Below are 26,765 nucleotides of genomic sequence, written 5' to 3'. Positions count from 1 at the left end.
AAATCTAAAGGGATTTTAATCTTTTGGAACAACATTTGTGTTCTGAGTGAAACGAAATTGCCTAAATTACTTGTACAAGGGGAATATGTTATTCTGCTGGGGCACGTATACAATTGTAAACACAAACATGAAAAGCATCTAAATACACAAAGAAATTATTTGGTTAGTTCAAGAGAATGTAGGCTATTGTACCATCCAATTTAAAAAAATCCCAGGAATGCCTTATATGGTAATATATATAATTCTTATATTATACAGCATCTAATGAGAAAGGGAAATGGGAGTAGGAATATAGCTGAGAAAATTAACACAATAGGGGAAATTAGCTGTAATTCTGTGCATTGCTTGGCGAACGCAAAGCCTGATGCTCCAGCTTTATTTAAAACTAATTTTGTTAGCATAAAAATGCCTTAACTGGAGACATTTTGTCTTCAGTGTAACATAAACTTCATTTATAAAACTGCATTAAAGCAAAACCACACTTGCATTCCTGCTGTTAAAATAAATATATTACAATGGCTTTAATAACCTGTGGCCTCGTGCCCACAGCCAAATCATATCCATGCTGATATTCAGTATAACTGCTCTCGTACTGGTCTGATTTTGCTTAAACATGACAAAATAACCAATCAGATAGGCAGCTTAGACGTCTTTTCTCTTTAAGGCACTAGTGGCAAGTTTTCTCGCGGCTTCCAGAATTGTGTTCAGAAGCAGGTGTGATATAAACAGGATAATATATAAACACACTTTCAGATGCACCAGTTAGGGTCTATCATGACTGCAGTAAGCAAATCATCAGTTTACGCTGACGTTTTGTTCATAAAAGCAAGACTTTTCACATGAAAAAAACATACTTTCACTGGTCTAAATTTGTTTCATCCACCAGATTTGTGTGTTATGGGGTCCAACGTGGCTGCTGCCCCCCTGAGTGTTCTGTCAGTTTAACGCTGATGGATGGAAACCATTGAAAGGAAGATTACAAGCCTCGGCTCAGATCTGAGGGTGGATCACAACACTATTTCACCCTTTCAATGCGTTCTGCGGCAGAGCCGAATGCCATAAGCAAAGCGAACATTGAATCCCTTCCTTCTACAGTCTGCATTCACTAATCCTCTTTTGCACTTGATCAATCATAAGCTTGGCCAAAAGCAATCAGAACAGACTGCAAAGAAACTGCAAAGAAAGAGCAAAAATGTGTCTGACCAACCACTATCCCCTTCGAGGATGTTTCGGTCATAACCAGTTTGTGCCAGTTGTAACAGGGCTTGTTTTAGATGTGTTTAACAGATAAGATAATAACAATGCAAAAACAACAAGAATTGATTTACAGTAGGTTACAGTGCAACTCTATCCGCTCAATTTCAAGGCTAAACTGCTATCTACAAGTAGCACTGTTGTAAGATAAATTTTTGTTGAAAGGCAAATTTTTCAAACTGGTAGACACTTTTAGGGCACTCAAGCTATAATTTTATCATTATTTGCTATTCCTAGGGGTCGAACCCATGACCTTGTGCTGCTAATCCAACACTCTTCCTAGAACCATCTAAGTAACAGAAACACATTTTTCACTGTAAGTCTTCCAAGCAACACAGCCTGTAAGCTCTCCACCATTTTCAATTCTCATCCATTAGAAAATATGGCAGTAAGGGTAATAAGCAACACAGCGGGAAACACAAGCAGCTTTTGCATTTCTGTCTCCATCTGTATGCAAATGCTTCCATTATAGTTAGGGGCCAAGCACCACAGGTGCTGTAGCCCCTATTGTATCCGTTAGTCTTCTGCTTCAGATCAAATCAACACTATAGCGCCAGTTCAAAAAGTCACTTTTCAAAAGGTTATAACTTCTGATCACTTTGATCTAGATGTCTTCATGGGTCTGCTTAGATCCGAAAACCCGAGGTCCGACCGGTCTAAAAGTTTCACGTGTGCCTCAGGTCGGGTATAATATTAGCGGCATCGGGTCTCGGGTAATTTAAAATGATTGTTTTTGCCGAACGGACCTGAAGACCCGAACCAGGGTTTCCCGCATCATATTTCAGTTAAGGCGGCCCGCCTAAGCTTGGAAACCCTACCGCCTTAACTAAAAAAATAAAATAAAAAAATCGCTGCACAAAAGGCCGTCAAGTGCATCTCGGAGAATAGCGCATACGCGCATCATACCGCGAGCGGGGACGCACGGCACACGGCCGAAATGAGAAAGACGTGGTCCGGACCGTCAGGATAACTAGCCAGTTGATAAGCATCTCTGAGAATAGTGCAGATGCGCTTCACGCCGCGAGCCTGCACGCGCACTACATGACCGAAATGAGAAAAGACGTGGTCCATCATGTCTGGAGGATAGGCAGTTGATAAAACGCGTGTCTGTGAGAACTGTAAGTGGACTTATGTTATGGGGTTATTTTAAAGCCTGTTATTGTATTAGTCTATAGTTCTTGCAATTTTAAAGCAAGTTAGCAGGTGATTTTGTTGTTTGAGCAACCTGCTAGGGTTTCAGGTGCATGTTGATTAGATTTAATTGTTGAGCGCTCTTGCTCACTTTATTTATGTGCATTATTTACATGCTACAGTAGTTACACTCCTTTAAGATAATGTAATTAACAGTGGGAAATAATCAGTTTTTTACAATTTTTGAGCTATCCATCATCGTTCACCAGACATTCTACAACATCTGCTTTAGTTTGTGTTTATTAACCCTTTAGTTTCACTTCATCACGCAGCTATTCCCATTAGAGGTAAAACATTTAATTCATTAATAATCTAGTATGTGTTCATTTTTTGTCATAGTTTCTTCAAAATTAAGTTTTATTTGAGAATTTTAAAAAAACATATTTTATTAATCTATTTTATTAAAATATTTAAATTTTCATCATGACACATACGCCCCTTTGATTGCCACGCACTCGGCTACGCCCACCCGTTCAACCCTACCACCTTAACTAACAAATTTTCTGCGGGAAACCCTGCGAACTCTCTCGCGTGTGTGCGTCAATGTCCTTTTCAAACCTCGTCTCTGTTTGCCAAGATCTTGTGTGGCTGGCGGTAGGTTAATTTTCATTGAAACATACAGTCAATGTCAGTCAATTTTAAATGTACATTTTACCGGTTATCTTGGTGTCTTCATCAGATAACAAAGTAAAACAAATGGAGCAGCTTGCCAAATTGGTTGCGAGATTTGGGTTTCTTTCTGTCAGACTGCTGCATGTGAGGCTGAAGTCTGCACACACGTCAGTGCCGTTTACATTCGGGTTCGGGTCGGACTCGGGTCTAATTTCTCGGGTTTGTCTCGGGTCAGGTCTTTCAAAAAAAAAAAAAAATTATGCACGTCGGGTTCGGGTATAAAGTGATTTGGGTCATTTTGGGTCAGGTACATTTCTTTGGACCCGAGAAGACCTCTACTTTGATCTACAAAAAATCTAGTACATCTCATTTCTCTTGTCACAATCAACATTGTATATTAAGGCTCAGCCCATTACAGTAGTGGCCATTTTGAAAAGTACAATATTCAGTTTTTTCACTACTCCTAGTTCAAACTTTTTGTAACAATTATTATTGCAGCTCAGATTAGCTTTGTTCAAAAGTCATACTGTTGCAAAGTTAACGACATTGACTCAAAACTGGATTGGAGGTCATATCTCAGTCATCCTTTGATCAATCGAAACAAAACTTGGTAGTTGGTACCCTTCTCCTTCACCTTGCACTGGGGGTCCGTGGCAATTTTCAGGACAGCCCAACCTATAGGTCGCAATATCTGAAAAATTGCTATTTTTAATCATTACTTTTGAAATGTTTGTCAAAAAATGATGATCATAATGTGTATGATTCCTCTGATCTGTCGATATTGATTATTCCAGGATTGGCATATAATTGGCAGGGAACATCAACAGCATAAACAAATGCTTTCCCAGTAGCTCAACCAAATTAGTGACAGGAATCAAACCCAGAGATAGTGGGTTTAAATCCAGGGTAAGCGAAACATAATTTTTTTTTTGCAATTTTGTGTCATTTAGAGTCATAAGCTACATTTCATTATCTCTATTTTACTTTGTCATTTTTTTGTGCTCTTCTGGGTTCAAGTCCCATGTGTAACTATGTCCAAGTGTTTTCTTATATGACAGTTATGATGTTGTGGCGTTTCAATTGTTTTCTATAGGTCAGCATTGCACTAATCTGCCAATCTTTCAGCATGCAAATAAATATTATACTTTAATATTTTCATTCATTCATCTCATCTCTGAGGACTGTGTGCTGAAATTTCCCATACATATCTGCTACATTGCATTCTTATATTGCATGTTCTTTGGCCTTCATGATGCACTTACTGCCCCTCTGGTTGTTGATTTGTAATACGAAGGACAGAAATACATTTTATCAAATGTAACAATTTCATTGACATTGTGCTCTGCGTAAAGTACAAAAGAGAGAGGAAATGCAGCTGAGGACATCAGAATCAGTGTTCTGCAATAAAGTAACACTAATTTAAAATCACCATTTGATTTATTCTGTGTTGTTTCCTACAATAGAAGTGACCACTGACACGCTCCTGTATTACACCATAGCTGCATCATGACATAATTAGAAACAAATAACAGTTATTGACAGAAATCAGTTTTACATTTACTTTCAATAGCAAAGGTCATCAGGGCACATACAAGGTTAACATAAAAAGGTTTTCTATGTTATTTAATAGAATGTCGTTAAGTATTAATTGTATTAATTTAGCAAACAACTAAATATAATCCTGACTACAACAGTTTTAGGATATATTAATGTTACCTAAATTATTCAAGTTTGTTTATACAGCGTTTTTCATGATGCACGTAGTTTTAAAGCAGCTTTACAAAAATGTCTGAAATCCCATAAGGTCCCAGTTGAGTAGTTCAATTTAAAGCTTGAGCAATTTCATTTAAAGTTCCATCAAAAATAGCTAAATATATATTTGCCTGTAAACCAGGTCCTTTCTTAATGTATGTTTCTAGCATCCTCACCTACTCAACAAGACTGGAATGCTACATTAAACAGATATCATTTCTCAGTTAAAGTCATGCCCTGCATCTGAAATCACCTACTTCATAATATAACATGCAGAAATCTGTATTGGTAATGAATAGTACATACAAAACCTATGTATGCAAAAAAACACTATATGAGAAATACCCAGATGATCTACTATTTCTTCTGAGATTTCTCAGTATGCATTGCACTTTTCTATCCCATGAGGCCGAGAGAGCTGAGGAGACACTAAATTAATAAAAAAAGACTAAATGAAAAATACTGTGAAGTAGGCGGCTCTTTTCAAGGGTAAGTCAGGTACCATGTATTTGTTCAACACCTGAGTGAGTTATGCTTGTGATTGTTGTTGTAAGTTCATACAGTTGACGGACATATGGGTCACATGACAATGAAAACCTGGAGGATGTAGTATGTCCAGAATGTTTAAACGATCAGTATTTCTAATTCAGTACATAATGTCGCAGTAAGTATGCAATTCGAAATTCAGGGAAGATCACATGCACCTCACATAAAGTACAGATCAGTTGACACCGGCAGCAGAAAACACACAACTGAAGATTCTTCAGCCTTAACAAAGAGCTTTTTAGCCTGACCCCGCCCAACACTGTCTCGTGCAGACTGTCCCTGTCTCTGCCCTTTCTAAAAGCACTCAAACAGTGCAGCACTAAAAGGCCACAATGCTAAATGAATGTATTATTCCTGCACACATTGCTGTAAATAAAGTGAGTGAAAACATGATGAAAGCTGCAGCCCGTAAGGTTGAGGAAATTGGGACAGCCATTCTGCTTTGTGATATTTCCTCCACTCAAGCGTATCTTAAGAGACATATTCTAACCCCCACCAAAACCAACACTAGTCCTCCGAGCATAGATTTTATGGATTAGCATGTGGTGGTAAGGTGAAGAACCTTCCCCCATTTCCTATTGAATCTTATTATACCGCACATGGCTTGCCAATTTAGAATGGGTTTGTTTTGGCTAATAAAGGCTTTGCAGACAGACAATACATTTGTTTTATGACTTTAGCAGATATGGGAAAGCCCACAAAGAAATCAAGATTTTTGCCAAATTAAATCGTTTAATACATTCACAAAGTCTGCAGCCCCTTTTATGTTCCTTTATTAAACCATTTGCTCATGTTTTTGGCTAGCAACGATTGTAGTATTCTCAGGTCTGACAGATTTTATCATGTTAAAAAGCATTTTTTGCATATTCAGCCCAGGAGAAAGTCTGGGAAAAGTCTGCATATGTGACAGAAAAACAGGAGAGACAGCCATGCGTGGTGACATCTGTTTGTGCAAAGAGCATTCTCATCTTAACAGAGACTTACCGATTGGTGTAGGGTGAATTTTCTCTCTCAGGCACAAAACTGCAAGAGATAAACAAAAAGATTAATGACGGCATTAATCTAAAAGGTTACCACAGAATGTCAAGTATTTCGTTGAAAAACAGCATGATTATTATCTCATGTGATGTGGGAAACGTCATTGAAAAATCACACACACTTCTCTCACAGTTGTTCATTCAGCCCACCAACATTAAAGGGGACATGTCATGAAAATCTGACTTTTTCTAGTGCTGTGATTGGGTACCCAGTGCTTGTATCAAACTAGAAAATGTGAAAAAGATCAACACAGTAACTTAGTTTTGGTAAAACATTCTCTGCAAGCATGTGAAAAAAATGAGTCATTATAATTTGTCTCCCCCTGTGATGTCAGAAGGGGATAATATCGCCCCTTAATCTGCACTATCCAACCATGGCACTGCCATTTGGTGCAGAGATCAGCTCATTTGCATTTTAAAGGACACACCCAAAAACGGCACATTTTTGCTTACACCAACAAAGTGGCAATTTTAACGTGCTATAACAAATTATCTATGGGGGGTTTTGAGCTAGAACTTCACATACGGATTCTGGGGACACCGAAGATTTATTTGACAGTCCATTTTAAGACACACATATGCAAATCTGTCTCTTTATTGTGTAGCAACAAATCTCATGACCAATATATCTATGGCTGTCATGACATTTCTAGTAAGTGATCGCATCATGAGTGTTAGAGGACAGCAATGTGTTTGACTGACAGATGTCAGCAGCAGGATCCAGGGCGCAAAGGAAAACAGGATGCTTCTTTCGATGGCATGTTTCAGACTCGGTTTGGAGCAGAGACTTGATTTGCGTGCTGTGATTACAGAGCACCAGCTCACAAAGAGTCTGATTCAAAACACAGCGCTGCTCCTCTGGCACACTGCGAGAAAGAGAGGAGGAGGAGGGTCCCATTCGAGACAGAGAGAGACGAAAAATACAAGTGATGCAGAGCAGCCTCAGCCTCAGTCTCTCTCTCATTCTTTTTTCCTGACAGTCTCACTTGTTCTCCTATGGGGGAGTTTCTACGCAAGCAGATGTTTTCCATTAGATAAGGCTGATAATGACACCGCAGATGTCCCCCACAGACTTTGGTGACTTTGCCGGTAATTTGTACACCTAATTGTAGATCTGTCCTATAAATTTGTCCGTTTCCTAAGGGACATTCATCTTCCAGACGGACCGAGACAAGCAAAAATCAGATCCGACGCTGTCACGCTTTGTTTTGTGTTCCTGTCCCGATCACAATGAGAAGAAAATTCCCATCGCCTCTAATCGGCTGGAGATAACAGACAGGAAAACATCTCTATTTAAATAGGAGAGCAGAAGTTCGGAGAGATGTCATTTGTCTGAGGCTTTTAGGATTTTGACTTATGATTAATGCAACATTAATTGCTCATGAAAACTGAAAAAGCATGAGATAATGATGGGAAATTGTTTGGGTGTCATGTTGACATCTTGCTCATTTAAATGCAGTGTAGCAGCTACTGGTAAAACCACAGTGATGAGTTTAGACGGAGGATTAGGATCCATGGGCAGCTGGAAAAACTGAGAGAAAGAAAAAGAGGATATGTTTATGCTTTCTCTGTAGCTTAAAGGAAAAGTTCACCCCAAAATGAAAATTCTGTCATGTATTTATCTGTTCAATTCAATTCCACTCAATTCAATTTTATTAACATAGTGCTTTTCACAATTGTTTAATTGTTCTAAAGCAGCTTTACATTTATAAAAACACTGAAAAATCAGAGGATAACAAAAGTAGCAAAGTACAGCAGATTAAACCATACCAGAGTTAGGGGACGTTCACATGGCGCCTAAAAATGCAAAACGCTAGGCGCATAGGTTGTTGTCACATGAACCGTGGTTCGCTTGCGGCATTCTGAAAAAGTTGAGATGTTTTTAACTCGATGCGGTGAAAAAACGAGTGCGGCATATTGCACCTACATTTGAAATGACAAACTTAAGAGGGCAAAAGACACAATATGTGAAGTGCCCCTAATAATGTAATGAATAGAAGAAAGCTGACTCCCAAGCTGAACCCCTTGAGAGAGAGATCCTATAGTATATATACTATATATTGAATACAATATTATAAAAAAAAATATTTATTTAATTAAAAGTAAAACAAAGTGGTTGGTTGTCGCTGGGCAGACTTATGCAGTAAAAAGTATATACTGTATGTAGTACAATATTGAATTTTTTTTTTAATAAAAATAAAAAATAGCAATTAAAGGGGACTCATGAATTTAAAAATTGTGCGACTTTCTTCATGGAACAGAGGAGTTATTTGTGGTAAATGTTCAAGCTGATATTTTCTATGTAAGTGAATGGTGAAGGTGAAAGCGACTAGAGCTGAAAAGCAAGCGGAACTTCAGTTTATTCTTCACACAAGGCTATCATGGCTCCCGAAGACACTGAAGAGTGGCTCAGTGGGTACACTCTCAGAAAAGGGTAGACAAATTGTCTGAGACAGTGCCTTTAAAAAAGGACCTAATATGTACCATTTTTGTACGAGTATGTCCATCTTATGGCGCTTTTCCATTGCATAGTACCCCATGGTTTGGTTCGGTCAGCTTACTTTTGGGAGCTTTTCCACTGGGTGCAGTAAGTACCCAATACTTTTTTAGTACCACCTCTGTCTGGGTTCCAAGCGCCCCGAGCTGTTACTAAAACGTGACGCAAAAACACTGTAGATCACTGATTGGTCTGAGAGTCGTCACTACCAGCATCATCACTCTAATGTAAAAAATTAGCTTTACCTTTATTCTAGCTTGCGCTGTCTCGAGCAAACATTTTATCATCTGTGCTCTGCTATAAGTTCCTAAACTCCCTTTCAGCGATGAAAAACATCCACATGTTGAGAATCAGGAACACCATACCAATTTTTGTCTCATGTGAGAAAGAGGTAGTTATAAACACTAGTGATGGAGACGAGATCGAGTCAAGACTGAGTCTTTAAATAAGCAAGTCTGAGTCGAAACCGAGTCCTTTAGGAGTCCTTAAGTCAAGGCCATAAAAACATGTCAGTTATCATATTCATGATTTAACATCACCTCAGTTAAAAATCAACAGTTAGGCCTACAGACTAAGCTAGATTGGTATTTAGAGGAGCAGTCTTAACATCTTATGGACTATGTTTTACTATTATTAAAAAATCCCTACCATATGCATCATCTTCTGATTTTTCTAGAGATAAATAAATGGCTCTGATGGCAGTATCTTTGCATTGGACCATGGGATATAATTTTCAAATAATGCCTGTCAACATTGCATTTTATTATTATTGTTGTGTTTTTTATATGAACATTAAAAATGCGTTGATCTCGAGGACTCTGTCTGAAATTACAAGTCCTTCTCCCCCCACTGTGGTCCAAGACTGAGTCAAGACCGAGTCTTTGAAGGAACAAGTCCGAGACGAGTCAGAGAAAGCAGAAATCGGTCTCGAGACCAATCTCAGACTTGAGTACTACATCACTAATAAACAAGAAGTGCAAACATGTATTTGTGGTTGTCAAATTTCATTTTGTAAGCGGACTGAGAAATAAATAAATGTATGGGAATGTACAACGACGTTCTCACTTGTATGATGTCACAGCAGTAGGTAGCGCAAATATAACGACACGCCTATAATCCCTCCCACTCTGAAGTGTTAGATGGAAAAACTAGATGGAAAAGCTTACCAAGCCAAAGTGAGGTTAGCTGACCCGACCTGACCCAAACCAAACCAAACTGTGGGGTACCAGGCAATGGAAAAGCGGCATAAGTTCCCAATGTTTAACTTTGATGTACCAATGTGCACTTTTTTACCACCCCAGTGACAACCTTTGTACCTACTTGTACCTTTATTTCTGAGACTGTAACCTCAAGAGAATGTAGCAAGAATGTTTGACCGGTTCAAGCCCTGGCTAGGTCAGGTAGCCTTTCTGTGTGGAGTTTGCATGTTCTCTCTGTGTCAGTGTGGGTTTAATTCCAAAAGGCCAAAAACATGCAGGATAGGTGAAATGGAGATCGCAAATCCCCCCTCCCCCAACTTATGTATGGACTAACCAGTTCTTCTCATGAATATAGCCATAGATGCCAGAATGGCGTAAGAAAACACACACACACACACACACACACACACACACACACACACACACACACACACACACACACACACACACACACACACTTGCTATTGGACTTACATCACTAACATTCTTTGTCCCTCTGACAAAGCAGCACCCTCAAAACTATTTTGATAAAAGCAGCCATCTGGGGCAGAAGCAGGGTCTAATTTTCCATCCAAATCCTGTCAAATGGCACGGAGGCAGATCAGTTCAGCTAAAATCCCCTCTCCACCCCTGTAGACCTCATGCTCAATGACCTCTCCTCCATTACGAGTACAGAAGGACAGAGCACATGGACTAATGGGGAGGCGGCCTGAGAAACCAGTGAGGAGGATAAAGAGAATGAGGAGGTGGACAGGATGAATGAGCTGAGAGATACACACTCACCCTCCATCCATCGTTTCCAAAACCCTTGATCCAGAAAGCCCAAATAGCTCAGCTGCAGTGGTACCGTTAATATCAAATGTTAGAAAGACCATTCTTATTTAGGCCAACTTAAAAATGTTTGGATAATTATATCATCATAACAATTATTAGCATATCTGTCCATTTAACAGTTTTACGGTTTAAACTTTATTTTATTCTTCTCAATGAGTAAATTCAAGAAAGTACAATGAATGCATCACTTTAGCCTATAACTTTGTACTTTAAAAATGTAAAAAAATTAAAAAATTTGTACCCACTAAAAAGTTTTAAGAATGTGCCTGTGTAAACATCATTTATCTGAAGCCTTACAGCTGAAGCAATCATCTTCTGCGACAACACTACTTCAATGAAATCCCATAAAATGTCATCCTGTGCTGCAGATGAAGGTAAACGCAGCCTGTCTGTGTCTTCAAGTGAAGAGTGGGTACAGTCTGACTCAGTCTCCCATGGGAGGAGATGGTGAAAAACAATCTGTGCTTCTTGGCAAAGGCTAGTCATCAAATAGATAATAGATGCAGCTTTTATCACACAACAGATATTGCAGCATTTATTCTATACAACGTGCCTTTCCCAAACAAATAGCATCGGTAAGCCAACAGAGAGGTTGCCACAGTAGTGATGTGGCATTCAAAAGAGCTGTACTGCAAGCCCTTTGTTATCTGTTCATCATGTTCTGTGTTGTTAAAGTATTAGATCCTCATGGAAACACTAATCTCAATGTTCATGCAGGCTCTAGTGAACCTGTTTGGTTTGAAACTTGTTGTTACAGTCTCTTGATAATACTGCTTGCTTGCTGTACAGGCTGTACAGAGTTGTACAGTTTTGCTTATACAATAGATTATACAATTGTCTTTACAATGCATGGAAAAGGTGCATGTAGAAGTAGTAAAATATATCTGTTACATTCAGGAAAGCATGCATATGAAGGCAGGAGAAACAATAAAGTCTTTTTGTTTTATTAGTAAAAAGTCAAAATATCCAGTAGAGTAGATTTTTGCTCTTTCTTTGACATTGCTGTTCACATTAACATTCTGATGTTAACAATGCCTGTCAATAATCTTTCTAAGCTCCAGGTGATTCCTGCTGAATCCCACAAAAGGATTAATCTGATTATTATTATTCACACCAGTTATAACATGTCAGTGATAGTGTTCACAAACTCTGCTTGTGGAAGAGAGGGTCGCTGTCTGTGGTGCTGAAATTCACAGTCACAGGAACACAATTCAGTCTTTATAATAGAGACTCAACCGTAGCTCTGATTAAATATCTGCAGCTGATGTAGGTTAAATATAACACAAGACAAGCGTAGGTTGCATTTCTATATCCTCAAATGTATGAGATTTAAATTCTGCCATTATGGCCACTGCCATTTGATTAGATTACAACACTGATGTCTGATGGCACCACAAGAACATTCACATGCCATAGCACACTTTCAGGAGCTGTTTATAGAATAAAACATCTATGGTTGAAATCCTTGTGATCGATTGTGATGCTTGCAAAAAACTGAATGTGTTCAGTATGCTTGGTTAATTTCAGGTTGGCCACCATTTTTTACAGTACAGACTGTATATGAGACATTTTGCATATGTTTTGGAAGGGCAGAGTTCAAAGAAAGGCAATGAGATAGCAGCAAAACAGTTAAAATGTTTTTAAAAGTTCTCTGATATCTACATAGAAGGTTCTTTATTACGTGCAAAAATAGACCAGAACAGTTGTATATGTCCATTTTCGAATAAAATGGTCTATTATTACCTTATTTATAAGGGTCATGAATAATAATGTTGAGCTCTGCTCTGATTGGCTCTTAGTTCAGTAGCTTTGTGTGTGTGTAAACAGACCTTATGTTTAAGCTTGTTTCATACGAAGATACGGAATTTGAGGAATAAGTTTGAAGATTGTTAATGAACGAATCTAAATGGTAAAGTTGTGTTTTTTTTCAGTATGGACCTGAAAAACGTAACTGTAACATCAACAGTAGAACTTTAGCCTAAACGCTAGCATATAGCATTAACTAGCATATAGTGCTGCTAACTAGGGCTGTCACTTTTGAGGAAAATCAAATTCGAACGGATATCGAATATCATGCAATGTATCAGAATATATTAAAATATCTAGGTGCTCCCGCGCTAGGGCTGGGTATTGTTTAAAATCTTTCGATCCGGTGCCAATTTCGATACCTCCGTTTCGATGCCGGTTCCTAACGATACTTTTTTCGATACCATGTTTTAAAATCCATTGAAACATTAAAAAAAATACATTAAACACACAACTTTTATTTTTCACCTTAATTAAAACAAATTCTGGTAACACTTCTCACTCAGGGTAACATTAATAAAACTGGTTGTGCTTTTTGGATAGGGGTGAGCCAGCAGACACACTTATCAGGTTTTTTTATGAAAATAAGGAAACAAAAATAAAGAAATTAAGAATATAATTAACACTGCTTTATTTTATGAAATGTAAAATGGTATTTAGCTTGCACTAACAGTATTTGTGGGTTCATTATAGCTGCAACTTTGACAAAAAGTTAAAATATTTAAATGGGTGACTGAGTTTTACTGGAAAGATTTGTTTGTTTTTTGTAAACAATACTCAACTTCATAATTATCAAAATATTAAATACATTTGGGATTTTTAAAATGAGTAGAAAATGCGTTCACTGTCATTTCATTCAAGTGAAATTAGCAAACCAGTTAAATGGAATTTTAGTTTGTTTTAAATAACGAGCCAGGCTTTGGGCTGCGGGTGTGCGTCAAGTTTAAACCATAGACTGTAAAAAATAGGTTTAAACGCATCGTCCATTTTGCGAGACGAGGGCATGAAGGCGTTGCGATGCGGAGAGACAGGCGCGAGTATTTCATAACCATTGAGAGACACAAGCTGCGCGCGTGGGTCAAGTTTAAACACCTTGTCGAGACCATAGATATGTATATAAAGGCTAGATGGCTCGTCCGCGCTGATGGCCAATTGAGTGGAACGTCCGCATTTTGGCGGCCATCTTAGGACAGGGCGCTCGCTCACTCGTAGCATTGAGTTTTAATGATGCAGGTACTTTTAAATGACCATAACTTGCTTAATTTTTTACCGATTTTCAAACGGATTGGTTTGTTATAAACGTCAAAGATGTACCTATGACACTGAATACGTATACTAAAAATAAATAAAAAATTCATGAAACATGTTAAAGCATCCAGAATTATAGCCACGTTAATAACGTTTGTAAAAAACCAAACCGTTTGTAAATCCGTCAAGAATTCAGCAAGTTACGAGCATTTTAGTTGCCGTATGTCACTCACCTTCCGTCCACAGCAGCAGGGAGCAGCACTATGGCAGCACTGACCTAAGATGGCCGCCAAGTGACGACACAGCTGACTCCGCCTTGAGCCATCTAGCCTTTATATACATATCTATGGTCGAGACTGTTGTGGGAGACGCGCGCGCAAAGCCTTGCCATGCGGAACCAGGCGCGAGTATCAAGCAAAGACACAGGCTGTGCGCGTGCTTTAAATTGAAAGCCGGAGAAGCGCCGTTTTGGTTGACGTGCCTTTCACGGAGACAACACGGCTATGCTTGCGCTAACTCTATTGGCAAGACTGTCACAAAGACTTTCTTCTCATATTGTATCCTTTCTACACTTGTGTTGGGTGACTGCGAGCATAGATATGTATATAAAGGCTAGATGGCTCGTCCGCGCTGATGGCCAATTGAGTGGAACGTCCGCATTTTGGCGGCCATCTTAGGACAGGGCGCTCGCTCACTCGTAGCATTGAGTTTTAATGATGCAGATACTTTTAAATGACCATAACTTGCTTAATTTTTTACCGATTTTCAAACGGATTGGTTTGTTATAAACGTCAGAGATGTACCTATGACACTGAATACGTATACTAAAAATAAATAAAAAATTCGTGAGAATTCATCAGAATTATAGCCACGTTAATAACGTTTGTAAAAAACCCAACCGTTTGTAAATCCGTCAAGAATTCAGCAAGTTACGAGCATTTTAGTTGGCGTATGTCACTCACCTTCCGTCCACAGCAGCAGGGAGCAGCACTATGGCAGCACTGACCTAAGATGGCCGCCAAGTGACGACACAGCTGACTCCGCCTTGAGCCATCTAGCCTTTATATACATATCTATGGACTGCGAGGTGGACTGCGAGTATTTTCAGAAATCCTCCCCGTCACGTGGTGGTGGACAGCCAATCGCCGGCGCTTTAGGTCCTTACACGCAAGTACAGGCTCACAGACACAGCCGCTTTTGGAATCGAAATTTGGCATAGAAAGATAAATCATTTTTCGATACTCAAAGTATCGAAGTTTTTCATTCGATACCATAAAAGTATCGACGTCCGGAACCCAGCCCTATCCCGCGCGCATAAAAAAAAAAGATTTTATTAACAGTTTTATTAACACTGTTAATTTATTAACAGTGTCAGTCATAAACGGGGCTGTCTGCATTACTTTTTTTTACTTAATGTTTTAAACAGCAGGTTATCAACTTATGAATAACAACGACTCAAAACAGGTGACAACTTAAACAGCAGCAGGAGCATATAGCCAAGCCCAAACGAAATCCGCGCCCGCAGATTTTGGCGGAAAACTCAGCTGAATTCCGCGGATATAATGCCCTTCATTGACAAGCACACATATCCCGCGCTTGAGCCTGTTTGTGAGAAGAAATCTCATTGACAACAAGCACACATACAATACTATCTCGCGCGTTTGTGAGCCGTCATTGACAAGTACATTAACCCTGCACGTGCTGTTTGCTTTACCGTTTTTAATGATAGAGAGCGCAAACCATTTGATACTTGAGATTAAATAAAACTTACCGCTGAGTTAAGCTCATGACTCTGTCGTCTATGTGACGCGCGACAGTCAGCGCATGATCATTTCAAATCCGTTTACAGACAAATTCTGTTGTTGTTTAATATAAAGTTTACATTGCGTTGTAAACATGATGAAATTATCTTCATACATGCTAATTTCATAATGCGAACGTATTAACACAAGCTTTTTATTCTGCTATAATATTTAACATTATAAACAATAATATGTAAAACTATACAAACTCTATCTTGACATGCACATTAGGTTTCAATTTGATTCCCTCTCTTGTGCACAGTTGCCGTCGGTCTCACTCTCAGCCTCCTTCCTATTACGAGGTTTTACTGTAAAAAATGCGCTAAATATGGCATTTTAAAAACCGGATGGTTTATTTATAATTCGAATACGGATATTTCACGTCATGTTCGAATGCATATTCGAATATCGAATAAAAAGTGACAGCCCTAGTGCTAACTCAACAGACACAACTTTGTTTTTAGCATCGTAACAACATTAACAGCATTGTACTTAATTTAATGTGTAATTGAATGTTGTGGTGTACATCTCGACTGTAACATCACATCTGGAGTTATGTTGAGATTGGCCTGTTTTCCAGCAGTCTTTTGCATGCACAAGTTTACATACATGTTTGAGGCTCACAATATGTCATTACCATGTATTCTTATTGTTCATTATTCATTCATCTATGCCTAGGCAAATACAGTTTTACATTCTACGGCACCTTTAACACCTCCATTATTAACTTCAGTTGCATAAATTTAATATGGAGTGTGAGAGTCTTAAAGTAATGACCTGTATGAGTGATGTTAATGCTCTTTGCTCTTTTATCTTCATAAGCTCCATCTCACTGTCCCTTTGGTACACACTCTCTCTAAAGCACTCTTGGTCTTTTGTGTTATTCAAATGCCTTTTTCTTTTCCTTTGTTCTGAAGTATGATCACTGGCTATAGTCTAGCAGCTATCAGTAATGCATCAGACCTGCTGACATCCCCGCGGCCACAGCCCAACAGTTTCTGCAGGAGAGATGAAAATCTATTCCCATCGATCTCTTTCCTCACACAGGCTTTTCTTATAACATGCATTTCATTTTACTGGCTTGCATAAGTCTCTTTTCCCTGACATTTATACCCAATCAACCCCTATATAAGGTTACAGGCTGCCATGCAGATTTGCCTTTGTTATATACCCAGCAGAAATACTTGGGTTTCTATATCAATAAGATATCCCAGGGCAAAGGGGGTAACAGAGCACCCCAAGATGATCTCCATTGATCTGTAACAAGATTCCAGTGTTAGGATTTGACAAGATCAGGAACTAACCTTTAAAAAAATCTTTGTAAAGGTTTAAAGGAGGTTGTTAAATAATGTATCACATTTGAATGTATCTTTTGACATATAAGAGTTGGGTTTACTATAAAGAAATACTGCACATTTGCTCTAGGACTAAATTTTTTTTTATGTATTACCTATGTTGTATAATTTTATATTTTATTAATTGACTTTTTTTTAATAAGGCAAGATCTAAGTACTACAACATTTTGTAGATTTAAAATTCCTATGCGAGTCCAGCCTTACAAGTGGATGATGTCCTTTAGGTTTCACCTATTACTTAATCACATTAAATATAATGAATTAATTTAGTCTTAATATAGAGGGCTCAGATAACCCAGAAGATGACAGGCATTATTTTGGAGGTATGTCAGACACATCCAGTAGGGAGGTTAGAAACTGTCTAATAAAGTCTGAATTTGATTAGTGTTAAACCAAGAGTGACTAATAGGCCATAGAGTATTTTGCAAGTGCTGACACAAGAACTTTTGTAATGATTTCAAAGTCATTATCTGTTAACTTTAAACTGGCTTCTTTCAATGCCCTATTTAAACTAGCAAAATTACCAATGCCAGAATGAGATCACGATTTGGTTTAAACCCTCTGTGGTTCATCTATTAACATGTGCTTCGATTTAAGCAAAACTAAAACCAGGTGATTCGGGCCTCGAGCATTTCTCAAGAATACCACATGAAGTTGTTAAAGCAATTACATCTACACAGTAGACACAGACCTGTCAACAGGAATTCCAATCGCTATTCATTTATTCCAAAAGGCTTTAATGCATTAAATATACATGGCATATATTAAAGACACACATCATCTGTTCAAGGACAGCCATTATGTAGAGATAAGGATATGTCTCTGAGTCTAAAAAACCCAGAGACTTGCTATCCTCCAAAGAGCATCATGTGTGGGTCCAACATCTTGATCACTGACATCTTATATGTAAGGACCTTTGTTGTTTTTATATGGGTACAATAAATGCATTTTAGACCCATCAGTCAGAGCAACCCTAAAAATCCACATCCTTAACTGAGTACACAGTTTCATCTCCACGGTAAAGTTCATCCCTAAACTGTCAAGCTGCGAGACTGTCTGTCTGATTCTTGTGCTAATGTCACAATATAAAAAGGCTTTAACTTTCCACAGATCTCTTACTCTCAAACATCTCCTCAATCTGGGACATTGCCTCCCCGTCTCATGATATGACCTTCAGACAGCTTACTGTTTACCTCTGGCATTGTCTCAATTTAATATTAGTAGAGAGGATCTTGCAGTGTGCTTCGAGTCGTGCCGCATTACCTCTTATTTTTGAATAATTCACATTCCACAGGCTCATTTTGAGATAATTTTTCTTTTGTTTAAGATCAAAATGGCCATAAAAAGAACAATAGAGTTTAACCACTGTGTTCGTCATTTGTGGATTGACCAATCGCTGTCTCTTGCAGTGTTATGGACAGCGACGTTTTATAGCAAAAAGGGTTAAGTAACTGTCTGCCTGATGCTGTCACAAGAGCTAAAAGAGGGCACAACCCTTTTCTCACTCAGAACAGTAAAGGGCCTGAGAAAAAGAAACGCGCCAAAAGAGAGAGAGAGAAATAGAGAGAATGCTCTCTTATGTCCTAATGCGTTCTCTGGCATTATACACTAACTTATACACTAGGCCTGCATGATAATGGGGGGTGTGGTCAACTGACATCTGAAAAGATTAATTTTAAAGGGCCCATATTCTTGGGCTAAAAAGCACATTACTTTGTGGTTTTGGTTAGGAATGGGCATGATTAATCGACGATCGATTATTGATCGTTAAGAATTTCGTCGATGACGTTAATTTGTTATTGATTAATCGAATACTTTTTTTATCTAATGCAGGTTGCATTGGCTAGCGTAGCATATGTCTTGAAGCAATTAAATGAATTTCACTGTGTGGCAGCAATTCAACATTTTACCACCAGGGTGCAATATTTGACACCATACTTCGTTATCTGTGACCTTCCGTTTTGATTTTAAAAGAATAACAATGAAGAGGTCATGATGTTTTGGAACAAATGAGGTCTCTGTTTAAGAATGCGGCTCGCAGCTGCAGGTTCCGCTGCTTTAGAGCACCGCATATTCAAGCGCATATATATTACGTTTGTCTAACTAAATGTAGTTTAACTGTCTTCCACAAGTTGATCTTGTAATAAAGGTCTCATGAAGGAAAACATGCTGTATTTTTGTATTCAACATTTTTGAATTACAAAAGTTAAATAATTATTTTTTATTATAAAAATATTAATGATTAATCGATAGTCGATCGATAATTCTCCCGACAATCGACTAAAAAAATGTAATCGAATGCCCATAGTTTTGGTATAATACAATGTGTTCGCGTGGTTTATGGTTTAAAAACACATTTTCCACATACCGTACATTTTTGTAGCACTTATAAGTCCCGCCCATTTGTAACAGGTCGTTTGTACAAAGCTTCTGAGAATCGTTCGGAGAATGCGCGGTGTGAACCAACTAGCTTGCTATTCAGTGCGTTAACTTGTGACTAGCCGAATTACGTACCCACGGGATCGGTACCTATGTGCGTGTTTATTGTTACACTTCCATCGATAAAACAACAAATGAGAAACCTTTTTGGGGTTATAATGTTTCCAGCCGCGCTGAAAACGCGTTCTTTGAATGACCAAGAGAGAGAATTGTTCCGCCCCCAAGCCAGCGGGTCATCACGGATATCAGTTGCCTCCCCTTACTTTATATTTTCATAGTTTGTGACGTGCACAACATCCCGAGCCACACTTCACCACAGCGTGTCTCACTTTACCACCGCGGTGGTGCGGTGGTTATGACAACCGTCACAGCCCTACAGAATGTCAGTCAGCAGAACCAGAGTGTAGTTGCAAATTTGGAATTGCTTCATTTTTTAGACGAAGCCTTTGTCCAGCCTTGTAACTCAGCACACAATCAAACATTTGACTGTAATGTTCTGAAACAAGGTTGTAAATAAAACCTAACCCCTGTTTTTTTAATGTTTACTTAATCGGAAGGCAAAACAAAGTAGTTTGCCTTTCGCAGGCGAAAACATAGCGTCTACTCGACATAGCAGCAGCAACAATACTACAGCGCGACTGAAAGTTACACCCTCTATCTTTCCGTGTACATTAGGGTGGTGTTATAAAAATATTCAAACCAGTATGACATCTAACTACATGGCCGTGTTTGAACGAGCTGTTTTAGATAGCCGTGGTTGAGGCTTCACTTTTTAAAAGGAAGATCTCTTTGGATTTGAAACTTTAATTTTTTTAATACAATATATATAATGTGAAGGATGTTGTAAAACTCTTCAATAGCAACATTTTTACATACTAAATAGTTCTAAGCACTCCGGGCTCTCTGTTCACATGGGCGGTGTACTTTTTACTGTGTGTATATATAAACATATTCATCAGCCACCACCGAAGACCAATATTGACCCAGGAAAGGTTTCTGACCCTGTTTTGGTATCTGAAAATGCATCTCATTTTATTACCTGCACAATAAAGGATCACAGAGAGAAATCTACTTTCAAAGCTATAGGTATTATTTCAGTTATTACCAAAGCTAGTAATCAATTGCAGAGGTAATTATTATGCAATATTATAAAAGAGTTAATACAGTGATAAATACAACCAGCCCTTTGAAAGCAACCATACTGTGTTGATGTGGCCCAGAATGAAATTGAGTTTGACACCCCTGTTCCAAACATTACCTAAGAAAAATAGCTATATAGCAACTCTTGAATGAACTAAGACTGTAGGCAGGACAAGATAATAAAATAGTTTCATTAATCACTCATGTTTAAAGCTTATTAAAGACTTCTTTAAAAGTATTAAACAATGAATATTTTGTGAAATACATAGAAATGTTATATAAATATATATGGTATATTTGGGATAAAGATGTTTTTTCTACAACAACAACAAAATAAAGATGTATCTACAACATTATATCGGCACAAGCTCAATTCAGAGTAAAATCACTGCCACATCTACAGTACATGCTTATTGAATACAATCTCTCAGAGATACCGGACATCTAATGATCAGCCCTATTGAATACACTGAAAGCTTGAGTGCTAATAATGAAATAACTGATATAACTCACTGCACGGTGAGGGAAAAAATGCAGAGAAAAACACTGGCAATAGAAAGGATACTTGAAAGATAAGCAGCTAAGCCTTAAGTTAACAGGGTGAATACTTCTGACAAGAACCTTGTTTGTCAGTAGCTGCCAATGTTTGTTTTCCTAAATAGTAGAAAGGTTTCAACCATCCACACAAGCAAACGATTACTATGTCAAGAGAGGCATGCTTATCAATGTGATTGGCCATATTTATTTATTTCCAGTTTTTTACCACAAGCAAGGTGTGAATTATGGAGGGCTTTTGGGTGTGCATTTTAATTAAGGGTATATTCACACTATCCAAACCAAACCACGGTCGCGTTTGACCCCCAAAGGCTGGTTCGTTTGACCAGTGTGATCGCTCTGTACCGCGCCCGGGCACGGATTGGTTAATCGCGCCCCAGCTGGGTTGCAGAGGTGGGCTGGAGCGCGGTTCACTTGGGCTCAGTCGCGGAAGGCTGTGTTGTGAGCGGATTCCAAAAGTGAAGAGAGAGCTTTACTTCCTGCTTTTTCAAAACAATCCCATCTTAATGACGAAAGCGCGCTCGGATCGACAAATGTACAGTGTGAGTGCGTGCATCTAGGGGCGTAGGGAGGGGTGACAATCACGCTGGGCCATGGTTTGGTTTGGTTTGGATAATGTGAGTGCCCCTAAAGGGCGCCTATTATGCCCATTTTTACAAGATATAAGTCTTAGGTGTGCCCAGAATGTGTCTGTGAAGTTTCAGCTCAAAATACCCCACAGATCATTTATTATAGCATGTCCAAAATGTCCCTATTTGGGTGGGATCTGTTTTTGCGTCTGTGCCTTTAAATGCAAATGAGCTCCTGCTCTTCCCTTCCTGAAAAAGGACACAAATTGTACCTACTGTGCTGATTTTGTCTCAAAGAGGATTTCATCATTCGAATCACAAGAATTTCAGCTTTCCAAAGATATGTTTAGCGTTTTGTTTTTGAGTTGTTGCATTTGATGAAGTTTTCTGTCAAATAGTTTTCTGTGGGTGGGGCTTTATCAATGTGACATCACATTTGTAAGAGAATCAAAACAACATGTCTAATGACACTGCCTTGGTTTATTGGGGATTAAGAAGTGGGTGGATTTTTTTCAGTGTAGGGTGGTTGTGTTCACACAATGCCAAAACACATTTATGTCCAGGATTTGGCATGATGGCTTCAAAACGGAATGGGTCTCATTCACTAAACATGCATACGCACAAATTTGTGCGTGAGATGTGTGTACGGATGTTTTCACAAACAAGTTGTGATTCAACAAAAACTTTCGTATCAAAATGCCTTCTTAACTCTTTCCCCGCCAGCATTTTTTAAAAAAGTTGCCAGCCAGCGCCAGCATTTTTCATGATTTTCACAAAAGTGTAATGCCTTCCAGAAAATGTTCTTCTTTAAATATACAAACAAACAATATATCAGATGAAAGAACAGACCCTCTGCTTTCAAAAAAAATAAAAAAACCGTTTCATCCTACCTTCATTAGTTCTCTTGTAATTACCTCTCAAACATGGGTAGGTTTCTTCAAAAACACCCAATTTTGAGCAAAAAGCTGAGATAATTCCATTTTTGCGAAGGACTTTTGATAGAAATCAGATGCAGAGCGATCTTTAAAACATACACGTTCTTTCTCTTTCACGTGAGGCGCTACTTCCAGGTTTTATAAGTTGCGGAAGTGCGCCACCTGGTGGATAATAGCAGTATTGCAGAAAGACGGAAAATCTCGTCATTGGCGGGGAAGCGTTTTCTCTTAATTGACGAGATATCTCGTCAATGGCGGTGAAAGAGTTAATTTACGCAAAAATTCAAGAAAACCTAAAACCACTCGTACACAATATTCACGTACACTATAATCAAATAAAAGGCTATAATTATAATGTGTATGATCATGTTGATATATAAAATTTACATGATTATATTTGATATTATCATATTTTTTGCATTATATATTATAATATACATTATATTATACATTATTATAGCCTACTTATTTTTATTACACATATAAGATGCACGTAATAACAAATCGTCATGCTTTCCTTCCTCACTTTTTAAATCTGTATATAAAAGCATCTGCTTAATGCCTATTGTAAACGCCATGTAAATGTAATGAGAAGTCTAAACACCAATCACTTGATCTCCTGTCTGTCTCTTTCATATTAATTAAATGTCATATTTTTTAACGCATCCAATACTTTTTTAACGTTACTCCGGGGTGGACAGCACTGGCTTCGTCCAGCGACAGCAAAACCTCCCAAAAAAGAAATGCAAAGAAAAACCGAACTTTACCGATAAAAAAAGATCATGGATTTCTTTTCAAACTCTTTCACTTCTATGGCAAACTCACTGCTCTAAAATTTTCTTTGGACCAGCGCTGCAGAAAGCCCTTATATGGAGCAGGTTTGGGCATGTTTTATGCAAATTACCGACATTGTGCACGGTAATTTGCATAAAAAAATGTCATACTCATGTAGATCCCACTACAAATTCACTAATGTAAGAACAAGTATAAAAACAAACCCATGTGCGTACGCACGTGTTGTGAATTAGGCAGAAAGCTTTCGTGAGAAGTTCAAGTGTGCGTATAAATACAAAAAATTTACGCAATTATTAGTGAATGAGACCCATTGTTTGGTTGGGTCAGGGTGAATACCATAGTGTGTAATTGTAAATATTATAATATTATTATTATTGCTCTGTGTCTGAAAATCTTTAAAAATGCAACTATTAACCCACTATTATTAACTTATTATGTTGGAAGGATAATGTGACTGAATCTTGGTCTTTACAAATAGTTTTGGATCAAAACAGACACTACAATAAGATTTGTTCCCTTTTCACCTGTGTTCCTATTAGTTAGTGAATCTTCCATGTTATTAAAGACCGAGAGGAACAGTGAATGAATCGTGTGATCTCATTCCATTCAGTCTGCTGAGAGCAAACTCATTCAGATGAAGACAATAGTGCCTGAACTGGCTAAAATCAAGTTAGCTCATTTAAATGCTAATGTACATGGATCTGAAATGGCGTGAGGCTAACTGTGCTGCGGCTAAAGGAGAAAGAATTATCGGTCTTTCATATAACTATACTCGGTCTGGATGCGTTTCTGCATTTTATTTCAATGTGTTTTACAGGCAAGGCTATGCCTCTATGCCTTTCCTCATACAGTAAATGACTGATATTGTGGGCCTCAAGAAGAATTCATTATTGCTTTTAAATATGGGTTGTAAGTTAGTCTTACATAAATAAAAACCTTGCATCTGACTGCACCTACATGCATTTATCCTGTTGGTGAGTCGGGCTATGAATAGATTTAAGCAGAAACTGCAGTGATTTAAGGTGCTGTTGTCTCAGCGGGGGCAGACTTCTGTGACCTTCAAACTGCAGTAAACACCGGCGGCTATAGCACAGGCGAATGACCCAGGGGTGTGAACAACAAATATCAACAGATCATCATATTTCTCAGGTCAGTGCAGCATCTCCCCAGTCAGCACAACACATTACACTAAAACAAAGAGGAGTTTGTTATTTTGTCTTATCTTGTTTTAACTCAAATAATACATTTATAAGTATTGTGCGTAGCATTGTTTTTGAGAAATATACAGGCAGCAAGGCTAATTGTCATTTAGTGCGCTGCATTTCAGCACTGCTGAAAAATATGAAACACAAAGCGCAAAAGGCAATTTCAGATTTTTCACCTTCAAAGGAGGATCTTGACATATTCCTCATCTATCTTCTCTGGAGAGATACAGCCGACTTCAAAGCCAAAAGTGGTTTTAACAAATTATAAACAAGAAGGGTCAATTCTGCATAAGGGAAGGTATGCACGCACGTCCCGTGAAAAGATCAAAAAATCTCCTGTGCTGATCCTAATGTTGTTCTTGCTGTTGTTTTTGCTCCTAATGTGTAATATAAAGCCACGCCCATTCCCAGCTACTTCTTGTAAGTACCAGACAATATATTTATGCATTTGGCAGGTGCTTTAATCCAAAGCTAGTTACAGTGCATTCAAGGTATAATTTTTAATCAACATGTGAGGAGTTTAGATGCAAAACCCTCTAAGTGCATATGACATGTATTCAGGTTAATGTGCATTTTTATCAGACTCTTATGTTTAGGTTAAGTAATTTGACGTTAATTCTAATCTAAAGGTTATAAAGGGCGCATTCACACTATCAAAACCAAACCGCGCCCAGGCGCGTTTGACCCCCAAAGCCTGGTTCATTTGACTAGTGTGATCGCTCGGGCGCAGTTGGTTAATGCAGAGGTGGGCTCGAGCACGGTTTACTTGGGCTCATGCGCGGAGCCCGCAATGTGCTCACAAGAAGAGACGTCAATTGCATGACCACTCATCTAGATCTCCTCGGCCACAGCAATTATTTTTACACGTTTTTGTGCTTTTCCTGTTACATGGCGATGGCGCAACTAAACCCCCACAGCAACAATTGTTATTGTCTGTTTGCGTGTCACTCGTGGCACGCTCCTTTATCAGGGCACATAATAGGCTGTTTAAGATGTAGGAACGGTGATGTAATGTAGTCCGATGCAGTTTTAGCAATGCATTATCAGCTGTCATATCGACCGTGTTTCCCCCCCTATTGTTATCATTAAAGGGGTATCGACAGTACATATCGATATCGTTTTATTGCCCATCCCTACACTTATCTTTATCTGCCTTTGTAAAAACCTTCTGATGCGTGCAGCAGGGTTACGTGAATGTCTGAAGTGCACGCGCAGCAGACAAACTAAGCAATATGATAGGCATGTGTGTCATCATGCACCAAATGACTCTGAATAAAAACACAGACTTAACATTACGATGGGGTTCAGTGTTAAGAGAGCGCTTTACTTCCTGCTTTTGTTCAAAACAATCGCATCCTAATGACAAAAGTGCACCCATGCTCAGATTAATAAAAATACAGTGCGAGTGCGTGCTTCTGCGGGAGTAGCGAGGGGGGACAAAAAAAATATTTTTTTCTTTTGACATAATAAACAGTTGCAAAATCACTAAAATTCACTAGAAAATTAATCACTAAAATGACTATGTAACTTGAAACATTGCAATTGATGAATGTAAAATTAAAGAAGAAGCTGAACCACACATTAGGGGGCCATTTGATCCAGGATCAAACCCATAGTCTTTGCATTGCTAGTACACTGCTCTACCAGCTGAGCTACAGGAATACAGCAGAGAGTAACGAACAATTCATTGCCCACTCTCTGAATCACTCAACTTGACTTAGAATGGACACCAATGCTTAATATTTAATTCATATCTTAATTAATGCTAAAAAGTATTTGGACACTAAGGCCACACTACAAAATATATCAATGATTGTATTAGATAACAAACTTAAATATAAAACTTAAGTATTGTTTATTTTAAAGAAAAATTGCACAAACATATTTTAACAAAAAATCTTCCAAATAAACATTTGTAAGATTTTATGGGGTGATTTCCTAGGGTTTAGGTTTCTTAAGGACTAGGTCTTGGTTATATTAGGACATTTAAGTAG

At 38.3% G+C, this 26,765-nt stretch overlaps 1 protein-coding gene across 3 annotated transcripts in view; it reads right to left on the bottom strand.

Annotated features, from left to right (window-relative positions):
* The window catches only part of apba2b (amyloid beta (A4) precursor protein-binding, family A, member 2b), a 92,691-nt gene that overhangs the window by 62,328 nt on the left and 3,598 nt on the right, over positions 1-26,765 (bottom strand). For 2 of the 3 annotated variants that reach the window (XM_065267656.1, XM_065267660.1), the window contains exon 2: positions 6,340-6,378. The exons of the other annotated variant lie outside the window; for it this stretch is intronic. The gene's annotated coding sequence lies outside the window, so the exon portion shown is untranslated. The remainder of the gene's footprint in view (positions 1-6,339; positions 6,379-26,765) is intronic. 3 annotated transcript variants of the gene reach the window in all.

The sequence above is a fragment of the Paramisgurnus dabryanus genome, chromosome 2 (genome assembly GCF_030506205.2).
Source record: "Paramisgurnus dabryanus chromosome 2, PD_genome_1.1, whole genome shotgun sequence".
In the NCBI taxonomy this organism is placed as follows: domain Eukaryota; kingdom Metazoa; phylum Chordata; class Actinopteri; order Cypriniformes; family Cobitidae; genus Paramisgurnus; species Paramisgurnus dabryanus.
This window is presented reverse-complemented; position numbering and strand designations above follow the sequence as displayed.